A 6914-nucleotide genomic window follows, 5' to 3' on the forward strand; every position below is an offset into this window, starting at 1 on the left:
AGTAGTAAACACTGCTTAATCACATTTAAAAGTTATTTTCAGTATTCACTGAGGTTGCATGATTTGTTCTAAGTGAATAAAACCATTCCAAAGAAAGGTGATCCCACAGAATGTGGAAGTTATCGAACAGTATCATTAATATCACATGAAGAAAATTCAAAAACGGGTGCAGCAGTATATTGACAGAGAGCTTCCAGAAATGCAAGCTGGATTCAGAAGAGGATGTGGAACAAGGGATATCATTGCTGATGTCAGATGGATCTTAACTGAAAGCAAAGAATACCAGAAAGATGTTTACTTGTGTTTCATTGACTATGCAAAAGCATTTGATTGTGGGGATCATAACAAAATATGGATAACATTGAGAAGAATGGGAATTCCAGAACACTTGATTGTGCTCATGAGGAACCTGTGCCCAGATCAGGAGGCTGTCATTCAAACAGAACAAAGGGATACTGCATGGTTCAAAATCAAGAAGGGAGTGCGTCAAGGTTGTATCCTATCACCATACTTACTCAATTTGTATGCTGGGCAAATAATCCGAGAAGCTGGACTATATGAAGAAGAACATGGTGTCAGGATTGGAGGGAGACTCCTTAACAACCTGCGACATGAAGATGACACAACTTGGCTAGTTGAAGGTGAGGACGACTTGAAGCATTTACTGAAGATTAAAGACTACAGTCTGAAGTATGGATTATACCTCAATATAAAGAAAACAAAAATCCTCACAACTGGTGCAATAAACAGCTTTGCGGTGGGTGGAGAAAAGATTGAAGTTGTCAAGGGCTTCATATTACTCAGGTCTGCAATCAACACCAGAGGAAGCAGAAGTCAAGACATCAGACAACATACTGCAAATTGGCTGCAAAAGACCCCTTTCAAGTGCTGAAGAGCAAAGAAGTCTCCTTGAAGACTAAGGTGTGCCTGACACAAGCCATGGTATTTTCAGTCGCCTCTTATGCAGATGAGAGCTGGATAGTGAATAAGAAAACCAAAGAAGAGCTGATGCTTTTGATTGTGGTGCTGGTGAAGAATGCTGAGAGTACCATGGATGGCTAAAAGAGCTAACAAATCTGTCCTGGAAGAAGTGCAGCCGGAATGCTCCTTGGAAGCGAGAATGGCCAGACTTCATCTCACCTGCTTTGGTCATGTTGTCAGAAGGGACCATTCCCTGGAGAAGGATGTCACGCTTGGTAAGGTGGAGGGTCAACGAAAGAGGAGAAGGCCCTCAACGAGATGGACTGACACAGTGGCTGCAGCGATGGGCTGAAGTACAGCAAGGATTGTGGGGCTGGCGCAGGCAGGGCGGTGTTTTGTCCTGCTGTGCACAGGGTCGCTGTGAGTCAGACACAACTCGACGGCACCGAACAACAACAACAAGGTGAATAAACCACTTACCAGTCTGTAATCATGATGTTCAAGAGGAAGGGAACTGAGCCATTATGGTGCAGCTGCGGTCAGCTGGGCCGTGAAGCTGAATTTTTAGGAGCCGGCCAAGCGCTCGGCTCCGTGTTTGCAGGTCAGAGAATACTTTGTGCCTCTTTGTTGCAGGCAGGCGGGTTTTGGTATTTCTCATTGTCAAACGGTCGTTTTGGTGAGTCTGCAGTGGAGCATACAGCGATGGTTCAGACGGCACACGGTCAGGGCATTGTCGGAGTCCTTGTTCTCTGTTTGGAAGCTTGTGGGTAAGAAGCAGATGGGTGAGTCATTAGGGTAAGACTAGAGACTAGTGAAACAGTGACTGCTGCCTACCCACTGGGCACTCTGGGGGCACAGTGCCTGAGGCATCTGCCTGCTCACCAGAAGGCTGGCGGTTCACACCCACAACCACTCCTCGGAAGGAAGGCTGGACAGTGGACTTCCGTAATGATACTGCCTCGGAAACCAAGGGGGTCGCCATGAGTCGGATCCGACTCGACAGCAGGGCTTCGGGTTTTTGTTCACCCACCAACTCGACCGTGGCAGTGTCTGCCTGGCTCTCACGGGCCCATGGGCTGTGCATTTCGTCATCCGAGGAGAAACAGCTTGTAATTACTGCAGTGATGGTAGCCATGCTGATTAACTGTATAGGCTTGTGGTCCTGGACAAAGATTGATATGTGTGGTTTTTGGCATGAAGTGTTTATTTCCTCTAGGACAACACCTGCTGTTGTTCTGAGGTTGTGTATGAAGTACGGTGTGTTCAGAGAGCCAGAGCAAAGGGACGGCCAGGGGAGAGGGTGGCTGTCAGCCACCCCCGCCCCCAGGCACTAACCCATTCTCTCGTCCGTCTGTCTTGCCGTCCATCCGTCTTGCCGTCCATCCGTGACCTGTCATCTATACTCTTTTTAAATGAGGCAGCAGAGGCCATCTTCTGTCACTCGTTTCTGGGCGGGCTGCCTTTGGGTTGGCACTTGTGGGTGTTCAGTAGGAGTTGGCTGGGCTTTCTGTTGGGCTGAGTCCCAGGGACACTGGGCCCATGCTTCTGTCCACAGAGCTCAAATGATGGATGAGGAAAGCTGTGTACGCTACTCCCACACCACCTGGTGCGGGACTGGTGGCTGGGGAGGGGGTAGAGGGAAGAGGGAGGTAGGGACCTAGAGGAGCAGCGGACATGGGGACGCTGAACTCAGAAACACCAGCCCTGTTCGTTGCTCCAGGGTACCTGTCCTGAAGGAGTCATTTCTTTTTAGCTCATTGACTTTGGTACTTCAGTCTGGTGACGGCAGATGGCTTGCCATTGGGTTGGCCCTCATTTCCCACGCTGGGGCCATGTGTCCTGTAGCCTTCTGTTTAGAGAGAGTGACCTACAGGATACTCCCATGACATTTAAACCAAAAACTCACTGCCATTGAGTCATCTGAACCCTCACTGGGTTTCCAAGACAGTCCATCTTTACGGAAGTAGACTGCCCAGTCTTCCTTCTGCAGAGTGGCTGGCGAGTTTGAACCACCAACCTTCTGGTTAGCAGTCAGATGCCTTAGGCACTGTGCCAGCAGAGTGCCCTCTGGTGACGTTTAGGGCACTACAGGCCTAAGACATTTGACTGCTACCCAGAAGGCAGGCGGTTCAAACCCACCAGCCACTCCTCAGAAGGAAGGTTGGGCAATCTGCTTCCGTAGATACCGCCTCGGAAGCCCAAAGGGAGTCACTGTGAGCTGGAATCGACTCCACAGCAGTGACTTTGTGAGGATCATTTGGTAACGCCTGCCACGCTGGGGTTGGGATGCTTCTGGGAACCGGGCAGGGCGTTTGGCTCTGCAGAGGAAAGACCTTGACGGCTCCTGCACATAGGTGGTCCCCCCCGCACGGAGGCGCTGCACTTCTGACTTAGGGCCCTGGCGTTCCGGTTCAGAAGCCTGCGTCGGGTCCCACCAGCCTCGGAACCAGGACACTCTGAACGGCTCCGTCTGTGCCCGCCACGGTGCCTTTGACGTTCAATGGGGCCTGGCCCGCCCTCTGCTGGTCGCCAACCGCACCGGCCGACACCGCGCGTATGATGCGCCTGCGTAGAGTGTCCTGGGGCCGTCACTGGTGGAAGGGGCAGGACTGCTAGGTCCCGGTGGAGTCGGGCCCCTGCACCCCGAGGGGTCCCGGCTGCGCACACTCCCACCCGGAGGGCTGACCTTCTGTGTCCACTCCGGCCCCCTCCCGACCCTGCAGCGTGGGGCCATTCCTGCTGGGAACGAGCCTTTGGGGCAGGAGTGCGCCTGGAACCCGTAGAGCCTCCATCGCCCTGTGCACCCTTGCTCTGAACTGACGACGCCAAGCGGGAGAGGCTGCAGGCAGAGAAGGTCCCGGAAGGTTCCCGAAGGTGCAGCCTCCTGCCCCAGTGCCAGCATCTCGGCAGATCCGAAGCTCAACGTCCACCCCGAACCACCCAGAAGTCTGCAGAGAGGCCCAGCCGATAGCGCAAAGCCCAGGAGGGGCAGCTGAGAGAAGCGAGACCCCTCAGGAGCCAGAAGGGGCCCACGAGAACCGACCAGAAAGGAAAACGGCTGTAGGGCCGAGTCTTCCTCAGCTCCCCCACCCTAGAAGAGTTGAGGGGCGGCAGTCCAGGACAAGCCCCAAGAGAGGAAGGTCTCGGGGGCCTCCAGGGTCTGCAGGTGTGGCCAGCAGGGAGGGGTGTGTGTGTGGGCGGGGCCATCAGAGGAGGGTGAGGGGCGGGACCAGCCCGGAGGGGTGTGTGGGGGTGGGACCAGCAGGGGTGGGGGCGTGGCCTGCAGGGAGGGCTGGAGTGGGGCGGGGCCAGCAGGGAGGGCTAGTGTGTAGGGGTGTGGTCAGCAGAAGGTGGGTGAGGCCAGCAGAGAAGGGTGGGGCCAGCAGGGAGGCGTGGGTTGTGGGCGGGGCCAGCAGGGTGGGGTGGCGCCCACAGAGGGATGGAACCATCAGGGTTGAGGTGTGGGCGTGGTCACCAGAAAAGGGCCGGGGGCGGGGCCTGCAGACAGGGCTGAGTGTGGGCAGGACCAGCAGAGGAGGGGCGTGGGTGTGGCCAGTAGAGGGGCGTGGTGTGGGTGTCGCCAGCAGAGGGGGCGGGGCCTTCCGGGGCAGCGGGGTGCAGAGTGGGGGTGAGGGTGGGCCCCAAGCAGAGGCCACACCAGTAGCCACAGCTTCCAGGGGCTCCTCAGGAAGGGGCTGGAACTCTTACCTCGGGGGCGGTCCGCGTCACCTGACGCCCCTCCTAGCAGACCCTGCCTGAGTGCGGCGCAGAGCGCACGGAGGGGGGCGCGCCAGCACCAAGCCGTCCTCCGCCTGCCTGGGCGGCCCAGCTTCAGGGTGCTGCAGGTTGGCAGCCCTGCCAACTCCAGCACAGCTTCGGTCGCTGCTGAGGTTCTGCCGGGCGGCGCCGAGCGTGCCCCGAGGGCTGGAGGGTGTGGGTGCCAGGGGTGTGGGTGCTGGGTGCAGACTCCTGAGGGCTGGAGGGTGGGGGCCGGGAGGTTGTGGGTGCCAGGTGCAGACCCCGAGGGCCGGGCCCTTTACTTTCCCCGCGGGGGAGGGTCTTGTTGGGACTTGCCTTCTCCTCGTTAATGGGTAACGTGTCCAAGTGGGGGTGGCCCAGAGCAGCCTACATGCCCTGAAGGAAGTGATTGGCCGCTCTGAGCCGAAGGCAGAGGCTGACATGGGTCGGGGGGTGCAGCGTGGTGAGTTATCCCATCTCCACTGGCCCGTGCTCTGGGGTACCCCTGAATCCCGGGTCACCCCAAGTCCCGAGGGGCTGGTGTCAGAATGAGCCGAGTGCCCGTGTTGCTCTTGGAGTCTAGGGGAGCACTGGTCAGACCACTGCCTCTCGGGCTGCACTCAGAGACCCTGGAGGTGGCCGGCTGACTTGGGTTGTGCGGTTCAGGGGTCCATGAGACCGTCAGGGAGGCCGTGGGTGGGGACAGGTTTTCCAGTTTATTTTAGGTTTACACCCAGCTGCCGTTTGATTCATTAGATGCCAAGAGGGAAACCCAAGACAGTACCTGGGCAGCACCGTGGCCAAGGGTCCTCTGGGGGGGAGGCCCCCGCCTGAGTCTACCAGGAGGGCCCAGGAGGAGATGTGTGGCGGGGATCCCAACACCTGGCCTTGCCGGACTTGGGAAGACGGGGTAAAGCTGTCTGCAGCCCCAAAGAAAGGCCTGGGGGCTCCCACAGCACGGGACTTTGCCCTGACCAGGGGCTGCAGGTGGGCTGTCCCTTCCTGTAGGCACAGGGGCCAGTGGGGGCCGAGCCCCTGAGTGGGGCTGCTCTCAGCCTGATGGCTGTTGGGAGGAGTTTTCTTAGCCATTTGTGACCAACGCCCGCCCCCCAGCCACTGGGGCCCCCTGTCAGCAGTGAGTGAGGTGCTAGGGCTGGAGTGAGGACCCCTCCGCCCCCACCGTTAAAGGTACAGCACAGACCTGTCCTGGGGCCTTCAAGAGAAGCAAGGGGAGGGGTGGTGGGGCTGGAGACCGGCTGGCAGCCACCTGCTGCCTCTCTGTCTGCCCCCAGGGACCCTCACAGGGGGGCCCTGGGCACTCGAGTCTCCCTTCTCTGTCCACCGTCAGGCAGGTGGGTCCATCTCTCAGTCCTAAGCGGTGATCCCCTCTGTCCAGAGTCCCCACAGCAGGAGATGAGGGGGCCGAAGACAGGCTGTGGCTGCCTGGGGAGGGGACTGTGGGTACCGATCCGGGTCTAGGGGTGTTCCCAGCACCCTCTATCTTGGACAGAAAGCTGCCTGAGGAAGTCCAGGAGGGGTCACAGCCTCCCGTCTGTGGCCTGGGCTGCCCTGACACCAATTCCTCTCCCTCTGCCTCCCTCTCCCCCTGGTCCCATCCATCCATCTCCCTCCCCTCCCTCCCCTCCCTCCTCTCCCCCCTCTCCCCTCTCCTTCCCTCCCTCCTCTCCCCTCCCCTCCCCTCTCAGGCCTGGTGGCTGTCCTGGCAGGCTGCCTCCTTCTGCTCCTGGGGCCCCAGGCGGCCCTGTCCTGCCCCGACAGCTGCAGTACTGCTCCACAGGCCTGGTGGAGTGCCAGGTGGAGGCGTCCCTACAGCAAGGTGGGCTCCACGCTGCCCAGGGTGCCGGGGTCAGCCCCGGTGGGGCCAGGCTGTTCCAGGGAGGAGGCTACAATGGGGTGGGACTGACGGCACCTCCAAGCACCAGGGCCCCCCGTTTGGTGTTTGTCACTGGGCACCAGACTTAGGGTGGACACGGCCACAGCCCTGCCCTTGCTCCCGGGGCGACTTTGCTGTGGGGAGGACGGGTGGCCAGGGCAACGTAGGACGCGCTGCGGCCCGTGTGCTGGCGCCACCTTCAGCCCAACCCTGGTCTCTGCAGCCCCTGTGGGGGTCGGCAGTGCGCACAGCCCCGCAGCCCTGGGCTGATACCTCGTTCACACTAAGGAGTGAGGCGGAGGGAAACTTCACTGGTTTGCAAACGTGAAGGGTGGCATTTTTGTGACTCTGAAGATAGTCT

Source organism: Orycteropus afer, unplaced genomic scaffold (assembly GCF_000298275.1).
Source record: "Orycteropus afer afer isolate SDZICR_OR568_19922 unplaced genomic scaffold, OryAfe1.0 scaffold00174, whole genome shotgun sequence".
Lineage (NCBI taxonomy): Eukaryota > Metazoa > Chordata > Mammalia > Tubulidentata > Orycteropodidae > Orycteropus > Orycteropus afer.